The sequence below is a fragment of the Rhincodon typus genome, chromosome 38 (assembly GCF_021869965.1).
Source record: "Rhincodon typus isolate 14 chromosome 38, sRhiTyp1.1, whole genome shotgun sequence".
Classification (NCBI taxonomy): Eukaryota; Metazoa; Chordata; class Chondrichthyes; order Orectolobiformes; family Rhincodontidae; genus Rhincodon; species Rhincodon typus.
This window is the reverse complement of record NC_063369.1, coordinates 18,732,046-18,758,773: the sequence shown is the minus strand read 5'-3', so window position 1 is coordinate 18,758,773 and position 26,728 is coordinate 18,732,046. Positions and strand designations below refer to the sequence as shown.

The following is a 26,728-nucleotide window of genomic DNA, read 5'->3' as shown; positions in this document are numbered from 1 at the left end:
AGTGATTGGACGTGCATAAAGTTTATTTGGCAAACTCAAGGGATGACAATTGAGAAGGTGTGAGCATCATTTGCAATACACGGACTCCCAGAAGTATTGGTAAAGACAATGGGACGTCATTTACCAGCAGGAATTTGAATATTTCCTAAAGCCAAGTGGCATTTGGTACATAAGGACAGCTCCGTACCATCCATCGTCCAATGGGCTAGCAGAAAGAGTGGTCCAAACATTGAAGGCATGCTTACAGAAGCAGTGTCAATTGATACCAAACTGTCCCAGTTCCTGTTTGACTATAGGACCGCCCTACACACAATGACAGAGGTAGCTGCAGCAGAGTTGTTGATGAGGAGAAGACTCTGCAACAGGTTAAATCTGATATTCCCAGACCTTGCAGGGCGGGGAGGTGAAATGACAGCAGGAACACCAGTGCTGGCCACATGCTGCCTCTAAGCAAGAGAGACAATTTAATTCAGGGGACAAAGTTTGTTGCCAGACCATGGAAATGGCCCTGTATGGGTATGAGGTGGTGTTGACGCGAGTTCAGGTCCCATCACTTACAAAGTTTGGGTAGGTGCTACAGTCCTGACCAAACATGTGGATCACCTGAAAGATGTTACCTCGCAAATAGGGCAGGAGCAAAACATACCTGGCCACTCAGAACAGCCAGAAAGCCTGTCAGAAAACTTAGGTTCTCTCCCTCTGTCTAGTGTTGAACAAACCTCAGAGTTCAAGATGGATGCAGCCTCGATATCACTAACCGCTGGAAGAAGAGGAGGAAACTTTCCCAAGACACTGCAGATGCAAGAGGCAGGTTACAGTCCGGTACACAATGTCCGTGTCAGAGTCGAAATCAGAGGAACCCAACTTGGGGCAAAATCATTGCAGGAAAAGTTACAAGAGAAAGACCAGGCCTACATCCCTGGACATAGGCAGGGAGGTATGTAATGACTGGAATCAGGTTGACCTTGTTGACTACAAGATCATTGACTGGGATTGTTAACCTGAGATAATCAGGAAAGCCCTGGCTGACTAATTTAACCAGGAGATGAGAATCTCCTCAGTTCAGACGACTGAATCCAGGCTGGCTGACCACTGCCGGTGTACTGCATACAAGTAAATAAAGGGTGACTTGGTGATGGGACGCCGGCCTTTGTGCAGTTATTTCAAGTTTATTCATAGATAAATTGCTATTCAGGCTGGGGATCAAAGCCTGGCTTCATTTATCAGAAGACCATTCAACAGTCTATAAATATTATGGCTCTGGCAGAATGTTCCTGAAGCAATTCAACATTTTTCAAGGTTTTCGTGAAATCCACAATGACAGCTTGTGACATTTGTAATTCTACAGGTCAGAAGTAGTAGACAAGAGGTAGAAAGGACAAAAGTGTGACACAGAACCAAATATGAAGGGCAGGTAGCAATACAGACAAGAAATGTATACCAGTGTAATGATTTTATTGAAGTGAGTGATTTTACCTTATTTGGCATTTAAAATGGAGTTTGTTTTCTGTTTTAGTCACACAGATGTTCAACGAGCTGAGGTTGTCCCAGGCTGATTTCAAGATGGAGCTTTTCCAAATGAATTATGACAGTAGGTGCTGACAAACGATTTATATGAGTTTCCAAATCTGAGAATGTTCTCATCTCTTTTAGGCCCAGTGCCTCCACATTGCTTTTCAAGATGAATAATTGAAATACACTCATTGCAAAATTAAGCAGTGGATATACTTTGTTATCCATGGGACTGTTGAGGTGTGCTGTGCAGCAGATGTTAACCACTTCAGTTACAACAAGGTTTGACAGGAGTGGTTGTCCACAAATTGGGCTGTAGATTGGCCTGCTTTTAAGACACTTTGCAGCCTTCCAGGACTCCAAAAGAGTGGACAGGAATTCCTTATTAGCAGACTAATCACTGTATTGGACCCATGCCAGATGCAGGCCCTTTGTGATTACAAATAGCCTAGTCACATTCCCCGTTGCAAGATTGGCTTCCCCTGAGACTGTTGATGCCATCACCCTTTCAGGAAGGCCAAAACTACTAAATCTTTGCAGAGGTAATGACAGGTAACTTAAGGATTGGGGATCAAGGAGGAACAGAAGTTGACGCAACGTTAAAGGGCCTTACAAATCACAGACCCCATTTTGCCAATGGCTCAATTCCCAAAATCATGAAGCTTGTAGCAGGTTGGCTCCTCCCTATCCACCCAGTACTGTCATACTGAGAGACTGTATAGTCTGATTGCCCTGATGAGATTAGAGGTCTCACATAAGAAGCCCATCAGACCTCTCTAATTTTATGGCTTTTTTTTAAAGCAGAATGTGGGAAGATGTTGACTCCAAAGTGTTCAGGAACAATCACAAAGCAGTGTCCAAATCAGGTGGTAGGCAGATTATGTCTGTCTTCCCATTGTGGAAAGCTATGCCTGAGTCTTTGATAATATAGGCTGCTGTGTCAAGTGGACACATCTAGGACTGCAGAATTCTGCCTCTTGGCTCCCCTCCTGTGCTCACAGTTAGATGTTAAAGATCTCAAGGTGTTGTCTCAAGGTATAGGATGGAAGTTCTCCCTGGTGTCTTGGCCAATGTTTATCCTTAAACCCGTATCACATAGGCAGATTGTCTAGTCATCATCATATTGATGCTTGTGGGATCCTTCTGTGCCCAATTTGGCTGCTATATTTCTTCCATTCAAACAGTGACAACTCTTAAAATATTCATTGGAAGTCAAGTGAAGGGGATAGGAGATCAACATGCCCTCCCTCATAAGGAGCCCCGCATCCTCCCTCAGGAAATTTTTGATTTGTGTCTCCATCACCTTATTCAATGCTCTGAGGATGTGAAAGACACTATTTAAGCAGGTTCTCCCCAAGCTTCCTTCTTAGTGTGACTCTATTTATTGCAACTGAATTCATGTGACCCCAGAGCGAACATCTGTAGGGTGAGAGTTGTTGAATGGATGGTTGGGAGATGGGGGTATCACTTATTGATTGAAGGATTGGGCCAGATTCACAAGTTATGGGAGTTGATGAAAAGGTACAGTTTCTCAAAACAAAAACAAACATCAACTTCATCCCAGGGCTTTTGTGCAGCAGCAACAACATCAATTGGGCCTCAGACAGCTGCCCATTAGGACATGCCCACCAGTAACAAAAAAAGGCTGTTAATGTTAGAAATCAGATCGAGCTCCACAGCAACAATCATTGCTTTGGAGATAGTGACCCCAAAATCTCAACTTCTGACCTCGTTGGGATGTGGGAAACTTTGCTTTAATACCTCCCCACTTACACAGGTGAGCCTCCCTCCAACAATCTTTAACAGGGTCAGTAGGCAGATAGGAGATCCAGGGAGATCCTCCCTCTTAAGGAATTGCACTCACTCCTTTGAGAAAATTCTCACCCATTGTCTCCATCCCATCATTCAAGAGTGCCATAAAACCTTGATACAGTAACTGGTTGGACTGTCACTACCTGATGGGGAACCGTGAAAGCAGGATGCTACAGAACTCTGCTAGCTGTCAAACTCACATCTTGTTTGTTTTGTTCTGCAGTTACAAAGAAGTTCAGCGAAATACGAAGTGTGCAGAGTTTGTGGAAAGTGGAACTCAGTCAATTGAAGAGGAACTGTAAGTGTAGCCAATGTGTTTCCATGGCAAAACTATTCAGAAACACAGCATCACAGAATTATTATGGTGCTAAAGGAGACTTTTTGGTCCATTGTGCCTGCACAGGCTCTCTTGTCTCCTGCTTTCTCCCCTTTATCCCTGCAGTCCTTTACTATCCAAAATAAAACCCAACAAAGCACTTAAGGATGCCCTGTCTGCATCTAATCTGGCACTGTACAAATACAAAAATGATCAGAATCCACACTCAATCAGCAGGGGAAGAAATGCCCAAGCAGAGCATCCCTTGGATGTGGGCACATGCCAATGATGTTGGCTTGCTTGGTAGTTCATGTGGGCTGTGTCCACTGTTATCCAGAAACAAAGTTTCCTGTGTGAAAATCTCCATGTCGGGAGCATGTGCAGGAGATGTCCTCTGCGGTCAGAGGATCAGGGTCTTGGTCATGACTTTAGCAGCAAAAGCATTACAAGCGTTCAAGGTTTACATTGTCCCAGCGGTGCTTCCAGTTTGGGCAGAGAAAGGTGCAGCAAACCTTTGTGGACTAAATATATTCGGACATGAACTCTGTTAAAATGAGGTACATTTCCATCCCTGTACAACCCAAGAGTTGGGAAAGTGGCTGATGCACAGGGGATAGAAAGTGTTAATTCAGTCCCAAGGCACTTGATGAAGTATTAACCTAGATACTAATATATTTCTAAATAAGCTGTTTATTCATAGGACACAGTATTGAATATGTCTTTCTTTCACCCATCACCACAAAGTCCCCTTTAAATTAAATATAATTTAATATTTTAAATTTTACAATTCAAAGTAGTAAATATAGAAACATGGGAAACAGGAGCATAAATAGGCCATTCAATATGATCATGGCTGATCAGTACCCTGTTTGTGTTTTTTCTCTTTGATCTCATTTAGCCTTAAGAACTATATCTAATTCCTTTTTAAAAACTTTCAATGTTTTGGTCTAACCACTTTCAGTGGCAGAGATTTCCACAGGCTCACCACTCCCTTAGTGAAAATATTTCCTCTACATCTCAGTCCTAAATGGCCAACATATATCCTTAGAAACAGTCTAGAACTCCTGACTCTAGAATTCCCAGTCATTAGGAACATCCTTCCTGCATTTATTGTGTCTAGCCCTGTTTGCTTTTTGTCTGTTATTTTTGAGATCCCCCCTCATTCTTCTAAACTCCAATGAATATAATTCTAACCAATTCAGTCTTTCCTTATATATCATTCATACCATCCAGGAATCAATCTGGTAAACCTTTGTTGTACTCTCTCCGTAGCCAGAATATCCATCTTCATGAAAGGCATCCAAAACTGCACACAAATATTTTAATAAACCAAATAGCAAAATTAAATAAAATTAAAAGCCCCTTAAATTGGCACTGCAACTATGATTAAGAACACTAAAAAAGTGCACAAAATTCCATTTGTTTTTGTTGAGGGCGGAAGTAAAATCCCAGACTCTTTATATACCATTTTAGAAAACCCATGAAACAAGTTCAGCCAAATCAAACCAAATTATCTAATTGCCAGCCCGTTATAGGAACACTGTAACACAGGATAAAACCCAAAGGAAACACTAATTCAAATTAAAATGTGATTTTGAGGTGGGGTTAATGCACTGCTGTCATTGTGGTGCCCATTGGTTACTGAAAATTAGCTCTCTTTACAATTTTTTGAAAAACACAAATGAACAATTTAAACCACTAAATGGGATTGAAGTAAAAGATGATACAGCCTTAAAGAGGCACTGTAACTGACAATAATATCTCAATGGAAACATACTAACTTTGTGATTTTAGATAGGAGATGATGCATGCCAGCTCCTGTGATCCTCACTGTTCACAAAAGGTGGTCTTTCTCCCTATGTACAGTAGGAACTTAGTTAAATAAAGTCCTTCAACTATTAACAATAAGCAACCCATCATTGATTCAAACAGGCTCGAAATATACGGGCACATTGGCCATATATGAAGTGGTCAGGTTGGTTCATTTAGGCAGTGAAGAGCCTAATGCCTGTACAATTCCAGTGTCAGTGGCTGGCTTACAAGCAGTATTCTTTGCCAAGTTGTTCCATTTGGCTACGTCAGGTTCAGTTCCTATCGTCGACCATGAGCACTGCACGCCATTGAAGTCCCAGTTACCCATGTAATCTGTCTGAAAAGATCAGCAAAAATTGAAGTGCAGAGTAAATCTCTCCTATGATGGGGGATTCGAGAAACAGGGTTAGATTGGAGAAGCTGGGCTGCTGTCCTTGGAACAAAGGAGATTGAAGGATGATTCAGTTGAGATGGACAGGATTATAACCTGATTAGATTAGATTGGCAAGGATAAACTTCTCATCAGTTCATGGTTCAAGGGGAGGGACGGGCCACAAATTTAAGGTTTTTGGCAAGAGAGGCAAGGGAAATTTTAGGAAGAACCTCTAATTAACAAATGATAAGGATCTGAATCTCACTGCCTATATGGGTGGTAGAAGTAGAAACAATGATTTGAAAAGACAATTGATGGTCATTTGACACAAGTGACCTTGCTGAGTTATGGGAATCAAGCAGGGTGGAGATTGGGGGTTTAGAATTCACTGAAGAGAACCAGCGTAGACTCGATGGACAGAATGGCCATCTACTTTACTGTCAATGACTTAATGCATGGAATTTAATCCAGGCAACTTGAGTTTTGCCTGTCAGTTGGAGAACTGGTGAGGCCCCAATATGAAGTGGTCAGAGTTGGGACTTTCCTCGGATCATGGTCCTTAGGGTGGGAGAGGGTATTTGCAGGATGGGGATGGAAGGAGTGCAGGATGAGGACATTGATGCATTTAAGGTAAGCTGGACAAGCTTATGTGAGGGGTAGAAGGATATGCCAATGGGTGTTTAATGATGGAGAGTGGAAGAAGGCTTGGGTGGAACATATGAACACCTGCATTGATCAGATGGGCTGAATGGCACGTGCTTGGGCTGTAAATGATATGAAGGTCTCTCAATCCAGAGAAGATTTGAGGAAGCCACAGAGGTGTGTTTATCAGTTACATGCAGGTTCTGGACATCTTGATGCTGGAGTTTAATTAAAATTTTTATCACTGTGAAACTCTCACTTTACCTGTGATAAGCAATGCTATTCAGATGTCTATGTTTTGCTTTCAAAGTACAGAAGAGTGACAACATGCAATAAAATGAACTGGAAACAAACAAAGATTAAAAGCAATCAAAATCAGATTCAGGTGTCTTTCTGAAGACCTTACTCATGAGGAGGCTGAAGTGTCTTATTTCTTCATCTCGATTAGAGAGGCTGACTGTTCTTAGATTGACATGTTCCAATTTATTGACTTGGTGCAGGAACCAGTGACAGCATGAATAAACACCAAACTCACCATCAAAACTGTGAGCATCAAAATACGTTGTTGCTGGCTAGACACTGCAACACAAAATCATATGTGACACCTGAGAATTGTCAGTTTCACTTACCTGAAGTTCCTGTACCGACACCAAAAGCTTAAATATCTTAAATCCATCCAGGTGGTTTTTCTGATGTGAGTAATTTGATTGGGGGTTCTGTAATTCTGTACACGCAATCTAACGTGAAGCTGAGTGCTGTAAGTCCCTTGTGTTTGTGGATGTTTGAATTAAAGTGGTGCTGGTGGACCAATCGTCTGTGTCAGTTCAATCCATGTTGAGTTGAGCTGATATCTCAGTTGCATGTTCTCTGGGGTTGTTTCCACGTCTGAAGTAATTCATGCCCTACGGGTGGCAGGGGCAAATGAAGGAAACCATCATGCCCTGTATAAACACAGCATTTCAGAATGCCATCAGATTTCTCAATAGGGAACAGTCTCACTCATCCAGTGCAATCAAAACTCATTTATAAAATACCCAGGGATTGAGAATGTGATTTCCTGACTTCACACAGAACACTGATCCTTGAATCTGACAGGTGGATACATATTTGGAATTGGGGTGAGTGACTGAAGCCCTTCCTGGATCCCAAGGATTGACCAGAGACATTGAATGAATGAGCACAGGAGATTGTTTAGCCCGTCATAGAAGACAGATTATTACAGCACAGAAACAGACTGTGTCATTATGCCATTCCAAACTAAAAGGTTCTGGGAAATTCAATCCAGTTAAATCATCCAGTCCTTTCCCTGTACCCATGGAAGTGTACACAATATACAGTCTGAGGCATTAGTGAATAATGTGGTGTACAAGCTAGGATATTAGTGAACATACAGAGCCATACGGCACTGAAACAGATCCTTCAGTGCAACTTCTCCACACCGAGCAGACATCCCAATCTGATCTATCCCATTTGCCAGCATTTGGCGTATATCCCTCTAAACCCTTCCTATTCATGTACCTTCCTATTCATATACCCATCTGTATGCTTTTAAAATGTTGTAATTTTACCCACCTCCACCACTTCCTCTGGCACCTCATTCCATACATGCACCACCCTCTGCATGAAAAAGTTATCCCACAGGTCACTTTTAAATCTTACCCTTCTCACCTTAAACCTATGCCCTCTAGTTTTGAACTCTCCCACTCTAGGAAAAAGACCTTGGCTATTCACCTTATTTATGCCTTTCATGATTTTATAAACCTTTATAAGGTCACCCATCATCCTCTGACCTTCCAGGAAAAAAAGGCTCCAACCTACTCAGCCTCTCCCAATAGCTCAAACCTTCCAGTCCCTGCAACATCCTTGTACGTCCTTTCTGCTCCCTCTCAAGTTTAACAACAGCTTTCCTTTGGAAGGGCGACCAGAATTGTATGCAGTGTTCTAAGAGTGGCCTCATCAATGGCCTGTACAGCCGCAATATTCCGTACAATCTAGGGTATTTGTGAGCACAGCATAATCTGGGGTATTAGTAATCACAGAGTACGATATTAGTGAATACTACAATCTGGAATATTAGTGAGCACAGTGTATAGTCTGGGATATTTGTGGACACAGTCTGGATGGAGCAAGCAAACATGGCAAACATGGAGAAAAGTCTGGGTATTTGTGGAGATAGTGTACAGAATGGGATATGAAGGAATACAGTGTACAGTTTAGGTATTCATGGATACAGTGGTCAGCCTGGGGTATTAGTGAACGCAGTACAGTTTGAGTATTTGTGGACTCTGTACATTATGGGATATGAGTGAACACATGATATGAGTGTGTCCATGAGCCTCTGGTATTGGTCGACATCTGGCCAGTGAGTTTTGTTCCCGAAGGGAACAGCATGTTAATATGAAACATCTGGAAAGTGTGTGTAAATCCTCTGTGTTACAAGGAGTTTCTGGAATGCAGAGATTAACCCCTTCCATCCTGCACAATGCAAAATCAGTGAATCGGAGTTTCTCTGAGAGACATCTCTGTCTCTGCCCATGTGACCCAGGAACACTACTCCGAGAGCTGGTGCAGTTATAATGGGCTGAGTGGCCTCCTCCTGCAACATAACTACTCTGTGTTTCTGTGACATTGCTATGACCTCAAACTGGCAGCTTCTATCTGGCTTCCAGACTGTAGGAATTGATTGCAGTAATTTCCTGAGGGAAAGGAGTGGACCAGAATTGAAGGGCAGACAGAGGAAGGCAGGGCAGGTAGAGAGAGTGGAGGGTCAGGGAGGAGGCAGGAAAGAGAAAAAGGAGGCTGGGAGTAGAGGAAGGTCATAGGGGAAAAAAGCAGAAAGTTGGGAAGAAGGAGAGAGGGCAAATGGTGTAGGGGCAGCATGGTGGCTCTGGTTAGCATTGCTGCCTCACAGAATAAGCAGACACCCTAAATGTGAGTAACCTTGCATGACAGGAAGACCACTTGGAGAGAAAATCAACCTCATCCAGGGCCAGGTTCCTGATGGTTCCAAACACATCTGATAATATTATCAGATACTACATTTATATAAAGCAGGCCCCCATGGTTTGCAGCTTTTAGAGATTTGTCTGTAAAATCGGGCATGTTGGGGATCCGGATTGCATATTACCACATCATTTTCCCATTGGATTTTAACCCAAGTATCTGATTGGTTTCCAGTGTCTGGGTAGGTTAAATATTAACTCACCATTGACTGACCACCATGTGGATTAAAGGATGGAAGAGGTTGAAGTGGTTGGAACTCCACTCATCCACTGAAAAACTGATCATTAATTTACTGAGCAGCTGAAGTGAATGTAGAAGATGGAGGCAATCACAAGCTGATGGATGAAGAACCCAATTATGTTGAAAAATGTGGGTTATATTCCAGTGTTTGGAAACCTTTACAACTACAAGGACCCACTTGGGTTGTCAGAAAGCATTTTAGTTAACTCATCAGGTCAGCAAAGGTAGAATTGCTTCCTCAACAGGCATCTAAATACATCATTGAGATACATACAGGTTGGCACAATGGCTCAGTGGTTAGCACTGCTGCCTCATAGCACCAGGGACCTGGGCTAGATTCCAGCCTTGGGTGCCAGTCTGTGTGGAGTTTGCACTTTCTCCCTCTGTCTGTGTGGGTTTCCTCCGGATGCTCTGGTTTCCTCCCACAGTCCAAAGATGTGCAGGTTAGGTGGATTAGTCACGCTAAATTGCTGCATAGTGTCTCAGAATGTAGTAAATATGGGGTCTAGCCATGAAATATGTGAGGTTACTGGGATAGGGTGGGGGCTGAATCTGACAGGATACTCTTCAGAGGGTCAGTGCAGGACTTGATAGGCTGAACTGCCTCTATCCGAACTGCAGGCATTCAATAACATTATTCCCATGAAAGTAGCAAAGTGTTGATTTTTGAGATAGCGTGTCCCTTTGGCCCAAATGGGAAACTCATGTTTATGGTTTACCATTGACTAATACCTGTAAGCAGAATGGCATTTCACAGTCCCCAGGCTGCCATTCCCACTTTTCACCCCTAGTCCTCATGATCACAGCATCCAATTAGCAAATATGCATCCCTCCTGCAGATATAGGAGCCATGTTTTCCACTGGAGGAGAAGGCTTCACTAATGTGGCACTTAACAGTGCAATTGTCTTAGTCTCTGATATGGAAAAGAAGGAGCTTAGCACATTTGCATGAATGCCTGTGCATTCTTCACTCTTTTTCAGCTGACCCTTTCCTGAAAAGATATCTACACACGTATCTGATTGAGATAAGCTACCGAAAGAAAGCATGATTAAGAACACAAGAAATCGGAGCATGAATAGACCATTCTGCCTCTCAAGCCTGCTGCACCATTCAACACAATCATGACCGATCTTGAGATTCAACTTCACTTTCCTGCCCTCTCCCTTGTATCCCCGAGAAACCAAAATCAGTAGATCTCAGTCTTAAATATATCCAGTAATGGAGCATCTACAATCCTCTGGGATAGAGAATTCCAAAGATTCATAATCTTCTGAGTGAAATAACTACTCTTCATCTAAGTCCTGAATGAGCAGCCCATCAACCAGGTTTAGACACCCCAGACAAGTTTGAACAATTTCTCCATCTCTGCTCTGGGAGAGTTCCTTCCACAGATGACAAGGACATAGGAGGTAGCAGAGAATGGTCTCTGCCCATTCTGACAACGTTTGCCATCATTCCCATCACTGACCCCTCACAGTCTGCAGTCCAGGGACACCCCCTTGGAGAGTGAGGAAGGGGAACTGGATTGATGCAGCTGTGGAAACAAAGACCTCTTGTGGTAAATTGGAGGCTTTGGGCTTGTTTAGGCCCTAGCTTAATGATGGTGTTGGAGGTCAGGATGTAGAGACACTCATGGAAGATCTGCCCAGCGATGGAATCCCTCTGCCTGACCCAGTACCACCCGGAAGCCCAGCTGGAAGGGATGCGCAGGAACATCTGGAGCATTCTTCAGGAAATCCAGGTGAGGCTAACAATTTCATGTGGAGGCATGGATGGCAACAGCCGCCACCCACAGATTCAATGTCAACCAGTTTGCAAATCACTGACCAGCATTGCTAAAGGAAGCCCTAAAGTTGATTTTCTCACAGGGGCGTAAACACACCTGCTCCTACACAGCCCATTTCCCAGTGATTCCAGGTGATCAGAATCTCATTCCAAGGGACCTATTTTGATGTGGGGCATCAAAGGCCATGCCTCTCATGGGGAATAGAAGAGCCTCTGTATCAATCTCCCCAGGACCGTTGATCAATCCCAAAGTAAGAGTGGGGCAGGAGTTGTCCATTGGCAGTCCTTAGCAAAGAATCAGCTTTCACTTCTTCTTTCCCTCTGCAGATGTTAAACAACTGCTTTGCTTCCTCAGCTTCTTCTAGTTATACCAGACAAGAAATTGCCTGTCACTGGAGTTTGCAAATAGTCCAACACCTCTCAATGTTGCCACAAACACTTCCAATGCCTTCCCCCTGAATCTCTGAAGTGTTTGAGGGACCCACTGGATTCCTGAGGGGCCTGGGGTTATAAACTGATTTCCATAACCACTGACATGCCCACTCATCCCATCTGTGAAAAGGGATAGGTTTCTGCTCTCACCCTCATCAGCTTGGTGCCAACTCTCCTCACCACAATATACAAATTAATCAATCAGATCTTCCGTTCTCCAGATCATCGAACCAAGTGGGAATTGCCCAGGAGGTTTAGACTTCTATTGAGAATCAAAGACAGGGAGCAGTTCTCTGACACTGATCTGGATAGTTACCCAGGGAGAGTTAGACAGATTTAAACTAAGTCTAACTGGTGGGTAACCACACAACAGAATTCACACAAATCTCAATCACTATCCCCACCACCACTCTATCAATTTTTTCAAGTACCCACCCTGACCACCTTAGCCACATCACCCCCTCACTTCCCCACCCACCTCACCACCCACCTCTCATTTTCTGAAGAAGTGTCCCAACCCGAAACGTCAGCTTTCCAGCTCCTCTGATACTGCCTGGCCTGCTGTGTTTCTCCAGCTCCACACTGTGTTATCTCACCTCTCACTCACCTGCTCACCCATCTCACTCTCACTCATCTGTTCATCCACCTCATCCTCTGACCCACCCACCTCACCCTCTTACCTACCTACTAGCCTATGTCATAAAAACCAAAAGAACTGCGGATACTGTAAGTCAGGAACAAAAACAGAACTGAGGAAGGGTCACCGGACCCGAAACGTTAACTCTGATATTTCTTCACAAATGCTGACAGACCTGCTGAGCTTTTCCAGCAACTCCTATTTTTGTTATTCACCTACCTCTCCCTTTCACTCACCACACATCTATCTCACCCACTCATTTACCCACATACCCACCTCACCCTCTCATTCACCCACACACCCATCTCACCCTCTCATTCACATGCATACCCACTTCACCCTCTCACTTACCCACACATGCACTTCACCCTCTCACTTATCCACATACCTACCTCACCCTCTCACTCATCTACACACCCATCTCACTCTTTCACTCACCCACCTCACCCTCTCACACACCCATCTACCACCACTGATTCTGGAACATTCTGTGTCGCCATGCAAGATTCACAGATTAACTGTGTGATTCTGAAACATTCTGTGTGCATTCCCAGGTATGAGGAAATGCTGATTATCACTGGGAAAAGGGAACTGCTGGATTTGAGAGCTGGAAGCCCCAAACATTCAATTGGTGGATTTATCATGCATTCCAGAACCGGAAGAAAATATACATCCACAGTTTCACATCTGGCTCTGTGCAGTTCAACTAATTCCAGAATTTACACCATTTCTGCAGCTACCCTGTTCATTTTAATTTAGTCTCAGCATATGGGCGTCATATCATGATATGAAAGGCCCATCCCTAGTTACCCTGAGCAGGTGGTGGGCATCTTCCCATTGTCAGGTCATGCCCTTAAATATATCTGTCACGGGGAGCAGTCATCACTGGCAATTCCAGCATTTGTTGTCCATCCTTAAGAGGGACTGCAGCAGAGATTCACAAGACTGATACCAGGAATGGAAGAACTGTCCTATGAGGATAGATTGGTTCAGCTGGGCCAGTATTCACGAATGTTTAGAAGGATGAAAGGGGATCTGATTAAAATGTATAAAATTCTAACTGGACTAGATAGACTACATGCAGGGAGGATGTTTTCCCAGGTTGAAGAGTCTAAAACCAAAGGAGGATTGAGATAAGAAAACATTTCTTCACTCAGGGAGTAGTGGATTTCTCTACCATAGAAAGCAATGTGGCCACATCTCTGGAGAAAGATTTTAGTTTTAAAGGCATCAAGGGCTATGGAGCGAAAGTGGAAGCATCTCATTGAGAAAAAAGATGAATCATGATGCTATTGATTGACAAAGCAGGCTTGAAGAGTTGGATGGCCTAGTTCTGTAACAAGAGCAGAAATTGCTCGAGAAACCCAGCAAGTCTGGTAGCCATCTGTGGAGAGAAATTAAGGTTAATGTTGAGTCCAGCGACCCTTCTTCAGAACTGATAGCAGCTGGGAAAAGGTAGTCCTTATCTTGATGATATGGGATGCTGGAGAGGGGAAAGTATGAGCTGATATGTCAAGACATAGCCCAGAAAGCCTACACCTGCTCCTAGTTTTAATGTATCTAATTTCCCTAGAATTGAGTGGCCTGCTAGCTTGTCTCAGAGGCCAATTATGAGCCAACCAAAATTGCTGGAGTCACATGTAGGCCAGACTGAATAAAGATGACAGATTTTCTTTCCTAAAGAACATTAGTGAATGGGATGAGTTTTAACAACAATCGCTAGACGTTACATGGTCACCATTGCTGAGAATAGCTTTACATTCTAAATTTGCAGCTTAGGACCGAAAGCAAAATTTGACTGGCGGTGGTCCCACGTCAGTGCTTTCTTGACAATAGCAGTCATGACTGTAAGAAGAGCAATCAAATAACCTCTGTGAGTCAGTGAGGGCTGTAATGGCAGATATAGCAGCTGCTGTAAAGGGAAAGGCTGAATACAGACTCAAGGCAAATTGTGACCGTGAAAGGATCCAGTTCTGCTTCCAAAGTTTCTCCTGAAAACTGGAAAGCTGAGCCACTAACAGAGCTAGCAGGAGTTGTCAAAACTCCCAAGGATTTATTCAGTTGATGTGAGAGAGTGGGACTGTATAACAAGCGGACAGACTGCACTGTGGGTGTGGCAGAGGCAGAAAGTGGGAAACAAAGGAGGAACAGGGCTTGGTGACTCAGTGTGGACTGACAGACAGATCGGAACAAGCCTATATGAAATGCATTATTAATGGTTGAACAGAACATGCTCATATGTGAATAAGTAATAATTGCCTGAAAAACTTTCCAATTTGACTAGCTCCCATTAATTCAGACGAGAGAGACAGAGAAGAGAGAAGGGGAAAGTGACTGGAACTATTGGAAAACCCTTCACATACCAGGGTAAATCTGTAAGTATAAGATCATTTTACACAAAAGTTACAACAATGCAAAGTTATTTTTGCAAAAACAGAATGTAATAATTCTAACTGCAAGTTGTAAATGCATTTACAAAGTCCTTCACTAAGACAGGAGTCTTAAAGCACGCTTTCGTCTAGGGTAGTGGGGTGCCAAAGAGGGAACATAAAAAGATATTTTATGGCTTCCTGATTATAAATAGCATTTACGTTAGCAGTATGAGGTAATGCTGGAAAATCTGTTACAATTTACATCTGCAAACATTTGAAAAAAATAGTTAATTTTTAATACAAGGATTGGGATAATCAAATTTTCCAGTAGTAGCACTTATAACAGTCGAGTGCTGTCAGTCGCATTTAATTTAACGGTTACTGGGCTCTAGAAGGAATAATTTGCCTCATCCAGAACTGATGTTGCTGGGTATCTTTCATAAGTCTGACTTTTTAAGAAGCTACCCGACACATTGCCTGAGATATTCTAATCTGTGCTGGTACAGGGAGGGGTATCTGGCACAAACACAGAAATAGCTGGAGAAACCTGACAGCTCTGGCAGTATCTGTGGAGAGAAAGCAAAGTCAATGTTCCGGGTTCAGTGACCCTCCTTCAGAATTGATTGTAGCTAGGAAATGGTGATGTACATGCTGAAGACGTGGTGGGGGAATAGGGTAACGGAGTAAATGATAGGTGGAGGTGGAACATTGCCTGCAATATTCCAATCTGCACTGGTACAGGGAGGGATTCCCAGCACATGGCCTGAGGTATTCCGATCCGTGCTGGTACATTGCCTGTAATATTCCAATCCATATAGATGGTGGAGATAATGGGGATATTGCACTTGAGTTTTCCCAGGAGATACCTGATGACTGAAGGAAGAAGTACTGTACTTCTGTGTGATGCCATTGACAGTCAAATTGCCGCTTATCTTGATTAGATAGATGAATGAAATGTGTGCAAACAGTAGGGGCTTTGTTGTTAAATGTGTTTAGAATTAATTGCACATGTGAAGGGTGAGTATTTATACAGGCTGGTTGTGTCAATTGCTTTGTACCATGTTGTAACTCCAATGTAAAAGGAGTCAAGAGATAAGAGGGAAGTGGAGATAACAGACTCTGAGGGACAAGGGACAGCACATCAGCTGCCTTATTCACTGAAAATATGTGAAAGTACATGTCATTTTAACATGAGCAATGGGAAGAGTTCTGGCTGCCAGATGCTGTGTGGATCAAGGAGATCCTATGTAAGCTGAATGACTGTATGTGCTTCTGACTTCAAAGAGGCCTTTAAAGGGGCAAGGTTTTCTTGTTACTTCCAGACCACCATTCTGCAGATACGTGAGAAACACAGAAACAATTTGTCATATCTCTAACTGCAGCGAGATGAAGCACCCTTCCCATCCCCCATCAAAGAAATGCACTTTGCCAAATACAACTCCTTCAAATTTGACAGAGGTGGAAGTGAGTATGTGGGGCACTCACGGATGTTAACTCTTTGGGAGCAGGGATCTTGCAACAATGTAGCTTTTGGGGAAAATTAATTGTGAGTAAAAATGTACAGATTACGTAGGAGCAGAGAAAATAGGAGCAGAGGTAAATCGTTCGACCCTTTGAGCTTGCTCTACTGTGGAATATGATCATGGCTGATCATTCAACGCAGTCCCCTGTTCCCACCTTCTCCCCATACACCTTGATCCCTTTAGCCCTGAGGACTATATCTTGCTCCACCCATTCCAGTATTGTCTGCCCTTCCCAACTGAGCTTGTCAGTTTTCAATGGGTTTTCTTAGTGGAGTGTGACATCACATAGTTACAGAATCAATTAATAGGAGTTGGAGATATATGACTGTCACTCAGTTCTCCTTCCCTAGTCAATCTAGGTTAATTTACTTAAACACTCAAAAATTGAGGACAGAAATGTTCCTTTTTAAATTCATGAGTGATCTTTTGGCAAGGTGGCCCAGTTCAGACTTATATGTTCCTCTAAATCACAGCTGTCAATCATCCTCCAAGATGTTTGTTAGGTGTTGATTTCACAAATTGACTTTCAACACATCACAACAGACAGTGGGAAATACAACTGAGTTAACTTATACATCACAGTGAGAGCTGTGCATTATTCAAATATGTATTCGCAGACTGCTATGTTCCAGCTAGCAGTGTTGTTGTCCATATATGCAGTCTTTTCTCAAGCCATCCAAGCCTTAGGGAGCTCGGGGCCTCTCCTGTCATCTTGAAGACTCTGTGATATATTCCTTACAATTTGGAAGAATAAATGATAAGGCCAAGTGTCAGTGAATATTTAGATCTTTCAGTTCAGATCACAGAATTGTTATTGTGCAAAGGAGCCATCCGACCCATTGTGCCCTACGTCAGTTCTTTCACCTCATTCCAATCTCCTGCCTCTTCCCCATATCCCTGCACACTATTTCTGCAATCATCCCTCTTGAATGCCTCAATAGTGCCTGCCTTCACCACATTCCCAGATAATTTTGAAAATATATTCTGTCATATTACAGTATTCTCTGGGGGAAAATCTTCTAGGAAATGAATTAACCCAGCACTTGTTAAAGGGAAGAGTCAAAGAAAAGCAGTTATCTCAGTTATTACAGCAGTGGCCCAGCAAAAAAGCCAAAGACAGAATCAGGTCAGTAAACACAGACCTCCTGGGCCATGTACCAAAGGTGAATTCAACACAGCCGGCAGAGAACCACAGCTCATCCCCACCCTGGAGATATCACAAGTACTGGTGCTGATGTGGTCAGAGCCTGTGGTCTATTTAAACTAAAGAGGCAGACAGATGTTGAAAGTGGTATTGGGCACAACATGAGCGAGGATCAGCAGGGGGGTGGGGTGAGAGTACGGCGATATTGAGCCTATCATTTAGGCTGCCCAACACCACCAAAGCTACTCGTGAACTCATTTTATAGAAGATTCATTACAGAGACCCAACTTCAAAATTCAGACTTTGTGATCTTCTTATGGTCTTGCAGGAGGAAGTCAAACTTAGCTGCAACTTTGTTTTTTTCCCCTCGTTTATGCCTTTCACCTTCAAGGGTCAAACTGATCCCCTGCCATCCCTGGTGGAAATTCCAGTCTTTACACCTCCACCATTTGGATCCCTCGCTCCTCACTGGCCAAACTCTTCCACAAAGCCCAACCTCTCTGAGGTAGGTCGATTCTGTTTGCCCCTGCTACCCACCCCACCTATCTCACTGTCATAGACATCAACCTGTCCTTCAGCCACCACCAGCAAAGAATTAGGAGCAGGAGCAGGCCATTCAACCCCTGTAGCCTGCTGTGCCATTCAATTAGATCAAGGCTAATCCAATCGTTGTCTCAGCTCCACTTTCCTATCTACACCTTCACTTTCCGCCCACCAAAAATCATCCTCATGCAGCCTTGAATATATTCAATGATCCAGCCTCCATTGCTGTCTGGGACAGAGAATTCCAAGATCTTATGACCCTTTGAGACAGGCAATTCATTCCCATCTCCATCTTAAATGGGAGAAACCATATTTAAACTGTGTCAACAAATTCTAGAGCTCCCAATAAGAGGAAGGATGCTCTCCATATCCACCCTGTTAAGCTACCATAGGATCTTGTATGTTTCAATAATTGTTCATTCTTCTAAACTCCAATGAGGACAGGAGTAGGAGATATGTGACTGTCAGAACTCAGTTCTCCTTACCTAGTTAATCTACCACATTTTTTGTGATTCTAATCTATTCAACCTCTCCTGAAAAGACAAATTCCCCCATCCCCAGGAGTGTCCTAGATGAACCTTTTCTGAAATGCATTTAATTGAAGTGCATCTGTCCTTGAGTAAAGCAATTAAGACAGTACACAGTATACTGGTGCAATCTCACCAAGACACAGTACAGGATGAATCAATTTTTATAGTCCATCCCCTTGGAGTATGGGCAAACTTTGTATTCTGTTTTTTGTCTTCTTGTGGCTGGGCTGACTCCAAACTATAACACAAACAAATTTTAAACAAGGTCTCACACCTAACATACATTGTCTGACCTAAAATGTCACCCCTTCTTTACACTGATAAAACCTTTAGTTCTCTCAGGACTGTGAATTGAAAGGAATTTGGGGATTTACATATACATATTAATCAATTAAAACCTTCTAACTGATTAAAGATTTAACAGCATCTTAGGTTTGTTTAGTACATCCTCATCAATGATGTGAGCCTTTGATCTTTTACTTATAAATTCTGTGTCTGATACTACCTATCTCACTAACACCTGAAGAAGGACTGAGGCCCCAGAAGCTTAAACCTTTAGGACTATAACCTGATGTCATGTGATTTCTGACTATGTTAAATACCAAAAGCTGTAGTGATAACAAGGTATGGAGCTGGATGAATACAGCAGGCCAGGCAGCATCAGAGGAGCATGAAAGCTGACATTTTGGGCCTGGACCCTCCTTCAGAAGAATGTTGCCTGGCCTGCTGTGTTCATCCAGCTCCACACTATTGTTATCTCAGACTCCAGCATTGGCAGTTCCTACTATCTAAAAGATGTGGTGAGTCTGTTTGAATCTTTCAGTCCTGCATTGCCCCATGTCCAGTTCCTATATTATGGATGTTAACTTAAACATTTCCTCATGCATACCTATTAGAGGCAAAAGCTTATACCACCTTCATCAAAACGTCATGATTCAGGCTTTACACTCTGTCTTCACAATCTCAGTTAGCACTGTTGCATTATTGAAGAAATGTTTTTCAGTTGAGACCTTAGGCTAAGAACTCCCAAAGCAAAACAGCGCAGAGAGATACATATATCTGTGCTTTCTGATAACTTCTATTGATAAGCGAGGTAGTTATTTTCTTGAACCATCCTATCAAAACTCCTCACATTTTTGGATATCCCTGTTAACTCTCAACAGAACAATCCAGCTTTTCTCATCAAATTACTTGGAGGCAAGATTGGGGCGGCTGAGAAACTAGTCAAGAACCGCACCCCTCCCAAGTTCTGTACTGTCCTTTGTCCAACCTCTCCCCTTTGATCCACCCCCGCCTACCACCACACCATCCAAGAATCTCTGAAACTACCACCCACTCCCAATCCCCTCGTACTGGCCTTCTTGAACATCCATGATTTTAGGCATTCCCTCATCAGTGACTGTACCTTCAGTGTGCTCAAAGCCCTACACTTTCTAAACATAGAAAATAAGAATGGTCTGGGCCATTCTGTCCTTCAAACCTGCTGCATCATCAAATATGATTATGACCAACTCAGTACCCTGTTGCTGCTTTCTCCCAATATCGTTTGATCCCCTTTAGTGCCAAAATTCTATCTAATGTATTTTGGAAATATTCAGTGTTTTGGCCTTAATCACTTCTGTGGCAGAGAATTCCACTGGCTATCACTCACAGGGTGAAGAAATTTCTCCTTAATCTCCTTAAACCTCTCCACTTTTCTACCTCAATTCCCTCCTTTAACGTACTCCCTAAAAGCTTTATTTTATGGAAATGGCAAAAGTAAAAAGAACTCGAAACACTGGGAAAAGAAAATGCTAGGATACAGCCACTTGATTGGAGCTGAGAAACTGTAGAGATCAAAGTGGTGGGCAACAGAAAGAGGGGGGAAGCTTTGCTGTAGTTGGATAACAGGCTGCACTGATCGGCTGCAGCTGAGAGACAGCGGATGTGTGAGGATGGTTCAAAAACAGTCAAGTGTGGCGCCCCATGGAAGCAAATCCTACTTCTAACAGACAAAGGGGGTGGCCATGGGAACCCGCATGGGCCCAAGCTATGCCTGCCTCTTTGTAGGATATGTGGAACAGTCCCTCTTCCGCAGCTACACTGGTCCCATCCCCCACCTCTTCCTCCGTTACAGCGATGACTGTATCGGCGTGGCCTCATGCTCCCACGAGGAGCTCGAACAATTCGTCCACTTCACTAGCACCTTCCACCCCAACCTTAAACTCACCTGGACCATCTCTAATACCTCTCTCTCCTTCCTGGACCTCTCTGTCTCCATCTCTGGTGAGCGCCTCGAAACCGATATCTATTTCAAGCCCACCGACTCCCGCAGCTCCCTAGTCTACACCTCCTCTCACCCACCTTCCTGCAAGAATGCTATCCTCCACTCCCAATTCCTCTGCCTCCGCTGCGTCTGCTCCCAAGATGAGGTGTTCCACTCCCGAACATCCCAGGTGTCCTCTTATTTCAAGGACCGCAACATCCCCCCCTTCAGTGGTCGAAAATGCTCTCAACCGCATCTCTTACGTTTCCCGCACCTCTGCCCTCACACCCCATCCCTGCAACAAAAACAAAGACAGAATCCCCCTTGTCCTCACGTACCACCCCATCAACCTCCGGATTCAATACATCATTCTCCGCCACTTCCGCCACCTGCAATCTGACTCCACAACCAAGGATATATTTCCCTCCCCACCCCTCTTTGCCTTTCATAGAGATCGCTCTCTCCACGACTCCCTTGTCCGCTCCACACTCCCCACTAGCCCCACAACTCCCGGCACCTTTCCCTGCAACCGCAGGAAGTGCTACCCCTGCCCCTACACCTCCCCCCTCACCTCCATTCAAGGAACCAAAAAAACCTTCCTCATCAGACGGATGTTCACCTGCACACCTGCTAATGTGGTATACTGCATCTGCTGCTCCCGATGTGGCCTCCTCTATATCGGGGAGAACAAGTGGAAGTTCGGAGGCTGCTTTGCAGAGCACTACGCTCTGTTGCGACAAACGACAACATCTTCACATCGCAAACCACTTCAACTCCCCCTCCCACTCCCTGGGTGACATGTCCATCCTGGGCCTACTCCAGTGTCACAATGACACCACCCAGAAAATGGAGGAGTAGCACCTCATATTCTGCCTCAGAAGCCTACAGCCCGATGGTCTCAACGTGGACTTTACTAGCTTCAAGATCTCCCCACCCCCGACCTCATCCCATGACCAACCCTCCCTCTCATCCCCACCTCCTTGGCCTGACACAATCTGACCGTCTTCTCTCCCACCTATCCGCTCCTCCCACCTCACTGACCAATCCCCACCACTGCCTACCTGCACTCACCTATCACCATCCCTTCTACCTTCCCCAGCTCCACCCCTCCCCTCTCTATTTATTTCCCAGCTCCCTTACGCCTCCCTATTTCTGGAAAAGGGTCCCAACCTGAAAAATCAGCTTTCCTGCTTCTCTGATGCTGCCTGGCCTGCTGTGTTCCTCCAGCTCCACACTGTGTTATCTCTGACTCCAGCATCGGCAGTTCTTACTGTCTCTGAGCAAATCCCCTGGCAGGATCATTCAGCAGGCAGCCTTTTCTCATCAGTCCCAGCATTCCCCAGAAGGCAGATCCATTAAAACGTGAGAGTGGCCTATGCTGGCTTGACTCCTATTGCACAATTCACAGTTCATGTCTAAGCATTGCTGGTTCATCACTTGTCTCTCCCTTTTGGCTATCCCTGTGCGGCTCACTGTCACATTTCCTTCCTGAAAAATGCATTGGGTTGTTATGATGTAAAAGATGCCAAGTCATTGATGTTAAGAATGGTGATATTATTAGTTTAGTGGAGGAAAGAGAAAGAGAGATTCCCATATTGAGAGTGAAATAGGAAGCATTGAGTCATTAGTGTGCAGCTTGCAAGTTCTGCTGACTATTATTTTGCAGGCACTTTTCAGTTTGACCGTGTAATTATAGATGGACAACAGGCTGTTAGCATTTAGCAAACAGAGAGAAGAGTGGAAGACAGAAGAAAGAGATAATAAGACAGTTGCACCTGTAGGGGAGCCAACGCATGTAAAATATTTTCTGTTAAATCCAACAGGGATTCAGTAAAAATTTCTTTAGTCAATCTCTGGTCAGAATTTGGCACTCGCTCCTGCATAATGAATGAAGTTGAGGTGAATAAGTGCACTTACAGGGAAGCTGCACAGTACATGAGGGAGAGAAGGACCGAAGGAAAGGGTGATAAGGTAAGATAAAGGCGGGGCAAGGAGAGGCTCATGTGGAGCAGCAAAGAGTAGTTGGGCTGAATGGCCATTTTATGAACTGGAAATGCTATGTAAGGGCTGGCCACATTAGAGCCAGCAGGAATAGAGAAGCTGAGGTGTGATAGCAATTTACTCTCAATATCGCATGCAGGTTCACCAGAGAGAATTAACTCCATCTCCCCCATTGCCCATTGTTTCAAACTGGCTTTTAAAGCAGTCTGGTTTGTTCTAACAAATACAATGTGTGGGCAGGCTAAATAATCCCAGCAGGAGAAAATAATCTGTCATCCAACTGGATGTCAAGAGAGAGCAGAAATGTGTGGAGGTAGCTGGACCAGGGGAATAGTTAACTGATGGAATTGTCATTCCATAGCAAAGGCTGTCACTTCAAGTAATCAGACCCTGCAAAGTTGGATTGAACGCCACACAACACTATTTTCACATATCTAAAAGCCAGCAGGGGTTAATGATCTTTTGATTCAGATGGTTCAATTGCTGCAAACAAGAAATTCCAGATGGACGCTGCAGTTACAATGCAAGATTGAGTGAGTGAGTTTTTGTATGGTGTCTCTGTGTGCTATCTGACTGTTTGTGGCTGTGTTGTGCATGCTAACTCTCCGTTCTATTTCTATGTGTGTGTGTGTGTGTGTGTGTGTGTGTGTGTGTGTGTGTGTGTGTGTGTGTGTGTGTGTGTGTGTGTGTGTGTGTGTGTGTGTATTTCACAAAGGTGAATAGGTTCTTTTATCAATAGGTGCCATGGGATCCTTACTATCCACATTAACACAATCAGAAGTCACATGACATCAGGTTATAGTCCAAAAGATTTATTTGAAGTCACAAGCTTTCGGAGCGCAGTTTCTTCATAAACCTTTTGAACTATAACCTGGTGTCGGGTGTCTTCTGACTTTATTCATCCCAGCCCAACGCCGGCACCTCCACATCATGGTTCACATTAACACAGAGCTCTGATCTTGTCCAAGCGTCAGCCCCTCTGACAATGCAGCACTCTCTCAGTACTGCAGTGGGAACTTCAACCTGGAATTTGTGCTCAAATCTGGAATGGGAATTAAATCTATAACCCTCCAGCTGAAAGATACAAGTTCTGCCCACTGAGGCAATTTGACACAAAGCCTGCAGTGGGCTCCTTTTCAGGGGTGATTTTATCTGCTTCTTGCATTAATGGAAAGTAAGTTTGGAGCGCGTTGCAAAACTTGGATTCTGTCTGATTGTGCATTAGTGCCTTCTGGTTGGTTAGGTTCACTGGATCCTTACCCTAGTAATGACTGAGGGAGATGGTAGGGTAAAGAGTGATGGATGTCGGGGTAAATGAGTGATAGAGGGAGGGGAAACTGGGTAACAAATGACAGAAGGAGGGATTTTGGGATAAAGAGTGACGGAAGAAGGGAGAATGGGGTAAAGAGTGACTGAGGGAGGGGGAGTGGGACAATGAGTGATGAAGGGAGGAGAGTTGGGTAATGAGTATTGGAATTGCGGGGTAACATGGTGTTTTGTGGAGGACGCCACAGCTCACCAAGAAGACAGAGTATAAGTTCTCGCTCAATTGGGACTGAGATACTAAACAAAACAGGTAGGAGATACTAAACAGATAGGTGACAAAGGGTGGTGGTGGAGGGTTGCTTTTCAGACTGGGGCTCTGTGACCAGCGACGTGCCACAAGGATCGGTGCTGGGTCCACTGCTTTTTGTCATTTGTATAAATGATTTTGATGTGAATATAAGAAGCATGGTCAGTAAGCTCGCAGCTGACACCAAAATTGTTAGGATAATGGACAGTGAAGAATGTTACCTCAGAGTACAATGGCACCTTGATCAGATGGGCCGGTGGGCTGAGGAGTGGCAGTTGAAGTTTAATTTAGATCAATGTGAAGTGCTGTGTTTTGGTAAAGGAGAACAAGGCAGGACTTATACACTTAATGGTAAGGTCCTGGGGAGTGTTGCCAAACAAAGAGACCTTGGGGTGCAGGGTCATAATTCATTGAAAATGGAGTCGCAGGTAGACAGGGTTGTTGAAGAAGGCGTTTGATACGCTTGCTTTTATTGGTCAGTGCATTGAATATAGGAGTTCAGAGATCATGGTGTGATGTTCAAGACATTGGTTAGACCACTTTTGGAATACTGCATTCAATTCTGGTCACTGTGCTGTAGAAAGGATGTTGTGAAACTTGAAAGGGTTCAGAAAAGATTTACAAGGATGTTGCCAGGGTTGGACGGTTTGAGCTATTAGGAGAGGCTGAACAGGCTGGGGCTATTTTCACTGGAGCAACAGAGGCTGAGGGTGATCTTACAGAGGTTTATTAAATCATGAGGGGCAAGGATAGCGTGAATAGCCTTTTCCTCAGGGCAGGGGAGTACAAAAATAAAGGGCCTAGGTTTAAGGCGAGAGGGCAAAGATTTAAAAGGGACCTTAAGGGCAAATTTTTCATGCAGAGGGTGGTGCGTGTATGGAATGAGCTGCCAGAGAAAGTGGTGGAGGCTGGTACAATTACAATATTTAAAAGGCATCTAGATGGGTACATGAATAGGAAGGGCTTAGACGGATATGGGCCAAATGCTGGCAGATGGAGTTAGATTAATTTAAGATATCTGATTAGTATGGATGAGTTGGACCAAGGGGTCTGTTTCCATGCTGTACATCTCTATGATGCTAAAAGATTTTAGTTTTTAAATCTTTCAAATCTATTACATGTGAAGTATGAAACTGCTTAAAATGAATCTGAAGCTGTGGGCTTTCCTGAACAAATCTGATGTATTTGGCAAAGTTCTCAGGGCCAAGTAATGTGCCATCTTTAGTGAGAGAATATTGGTGACTACTGTTTGGAAGCATGAGCATCAACATTGGTGCTGCCGCGGAGAAGCTGCTGACTTTGGGGAGACGGTCTTCATGGTTTGTGGTGGGGAGCAATCTCACATCTTCCCAGAACCCTCGTTGAATTTTGCCTCCCTCTGAAGTGGCCGTTGAAGTCGTTGAAGACCAATGCTTTCTGCTTCCGCACAGACTCCCGAATTTCCCTGCAGCAGGCTGGGGATTTATTTCCTGATTAACAAATGGGCTTGTTTGCAAATGCTTGGCCAATCCAAGGAGTTTATTTGGCACCAGTGGGAGAAAGAATTTCCTATATATCCACTGTTGAAACTTGTTCCTAATCACCTACAGTCGCTGCAGAGTGTAAATGCAGGAGAAATTTTAACTGGTGGCAGTGGGCATGGGATGGGCCAGGGAGGTAGGCGCGTATTTAGGGTGTTGTGGCATGGCTTGGGGACAGGGGATTCAATGGCACCTCTCTCTAAACTGAAAGCAACTACATCTGAGGGGATGGATGTAATGTCACATTGTCCAAATAAATGCCACCGAGCACAGAGTGTGGGGTCTCTGGGCCCCTCTTCATGATGAAGGGTGTGTGGGCAGGGCATAGAGCAGGAGATGTGGATGGGACAAAGTTGGTTGCTGGGTGAATGGAGTGGGGCAGGGTCCTGGGGCTGGAGGAGTGGCGGTGGGTCACCAAGAGATCTAACTGCACAGTGTGACAGTAATGAAGTGAGTGACAGTACGTTGGTGTTGGTGTGACAGTGACACGATGGTAGTGACAGTGTGACTGTGACAACGACAGGGTGACAGTGACACTATGATGGTGAAGGTGTAACAGTGACACTGTGATGGTGACAGTGTGATGTGACAGTAACTGATAGTGAGACTGTGATGGTGAAAGTGTAACAGTAATGGAATGATGGTGTGGTGTGACAGTAATAGTGACAGTATGATGGTAACAGGGTGACAGTGACAGTATGATGGTAACAGT

General features: G+C 44.0%; 1 protein-coding gene across 2 annotated transcripts in view; it reads left to right on the top strand.

Annotated features, from left to right (window-relative positions):
• The first annotated feature begins 14,455 nt into the window (after positions 1–14,455).
• LOC109912183 (C-type lectin domain family 10 member A-like) overlaps positions 14,456–26,728 on the top strand; it is a 63,724-nt gene continuing 51,451 nt past the window's right edge. Inside the window, exon 1 of one of the 2 annotated variants that reach the window (XM_048617864.1) lies at positions 14,456–14,940. The gene's annotated coding sequence lies outside the window, so the exon portion shown is untranslated. The remainder of the gene's footprint in view (positions 14,941–26,728) is intronic. The other variant, XM_048617863.1, reaches the window with a different exon arrangement.